Source organism: Leptonychotes weddellii, unplaced genomic scaffold, assembly GCF_054177405.1.
Source record: "Leptonychotes weddellii isolate Sample4059 unplaced genomic scaffold, ASM5417740v2 HiC_scaffold_13933, whole genome shotgun sequence".
In the NCBI taxonomy this organism is placed as follows: domain Eukaryota; kingdom Metazoa; phylum Chordata; class Mammalia; order Carnivora; family Phocidae; genus Leptonychotes; species Leptonychotes weddellii.
The window spans coordinates 2,998-4,669 of NW_027719518.1; the positions used below are offsets into that span (position 1 = coordinate 2,998).

At 38.1% G+C, this 1,672-nt stretch overlaps 1 pseudogene; it reads left to right on the top strand.

Moving 5' to 3' along the window:
• The first annotated feature begins 420 nt into the window (after positions 1 to 420).
• Positions 421 to 1,419, top strand: LOC102729185 (olfactory receptor 4P4-like; annotated as a pseudogene).
• Positions 1,420 to 1,672: the final 253 nt, after the last annotated feature.

A 1,672-nucleotide genomic window follows, 5' to 3' on the forward strand; every position in this document is an offset into this window, starting at 1 on the left:
ATTATAACCATTTCACATTAGATTTCACAACTGATTTGTAAAATATAATACATAATAAAAAGGAAAGTTAATTCTACATAACAGGAATAATTTATGTTAATATTCAATAATGCCCGGGGTGCCTGGGTGGCTCAGTCGTTAAACGTCTGCCTTCGGCTCCGGTCATGATCTCAGGGTCCTGGGATCAAGCCCCACATCTTGCTCCCTGCTCGGTGGGAAGCCTGCTTCTCCCTCTTCCATTCCCCCTGCTTGTGTTCCCTCTCTTGCTGTCTCTCTCTGTCAAATAAATAAAAAAATCTTAAAAAAAAAATTCAATAATGCCCAACCATTTTTTGGCAAATTTTATTTTATTATCATGTTGCTAATTTTTTACACAAATTAATGTTTTCTTTCTTTTCAGATATTTGCAAACTAAAATATATGGAGAAACAGAAGAATGTCTCAGAATTCATCCTTTTGGGATTGTCTTACAATTATGATATACAAATATTTTGTCCCATTCTCTTCTTACTCTGTTATGTTGCCCTGTTGGTAGGAAAACTTATCTCCATTCTTTTTTTTTTATGTTGTATTCGTCACCATACAGTACTTCATTAGTTTTTGATGTAATGTTCCATGATTCATTGTTTGCATATAACCTCCAGTGCTTATTGCAATCCATGCAGCCCTCTTTTTTACCAACTGATGTACTATTTCTTCAGTCACTTATCCTTTATGGACATATGCTACACCTCTTGTATGACACCCAAACTGATCAGGGACCTGCTAGTGGGAAGAAAAGCCATCTCCTATGGTAATTGCATGTGACGGATCCTTACCATACACTTCTCTAGAAGCACTGAGGTCTCTAACCTTACCATCCTGGCCTTTGATCCCCACGTTGCCATCTACAAACTTCACTGTGTACTTATCACAAATAGGACAAGGTGCAATCTCCTATCTTAGCTGAGTGGGCTGGTGGGGCTGTCCACTCCTTAACTCAGTTTCCTATGGCAATCCAGTTGCCCTTTTTTGGTCCTAACAAAATCGATCACTACTTTTATGGTATTTTCCCTTTGCTGAAAGTTGCTGGTACTGATACCCACTTCGCTGGTGTCCTTGTAGTTGCTAATTCAAGATTGGTTACCTTAGTGACTTTTGTGGTTGCATTTTTTTCCTATGTCATTATTCACCTTAAGAAATCCCTTGGCTGAAGGAAGACACAAAGCCTTCTCTACCTGTGGGTCTCATATCACTGTGATGGTTTTATTATTTGGGTCTTCAATCTTTGCCTACCTTCTACCTCCGACCACTTTCCCTGTGGATAAGGTATTTACTCTATTTTACACCATTGCTCCTATGTTCAATCCTTTAGTCTATACTCTGAGAAATTCAGAGGTGAAAAATGCTATGAGAAAAAATTGGTGTCAAACGTCATAGCTAAACATCTTTACTTAAAAAGGAGGAACAGTTAGATGTGGATGAGGGAGATAGGAAAGTATCTCGCAGAGTAACTGTTCCATTGGTATCATTTATGGATGACAGAAATAGGATTTATGGATTACGAGTACCGGCTGGTCAAAGACAAATTCTACCATACAAAAATGGATTTGGAAATGTAGTTAATTTTGTGGGATTTTGAGATGGTGTGAGCAGAGTTATATGCATAAAAAGCATTGGGGCTATAGCATTT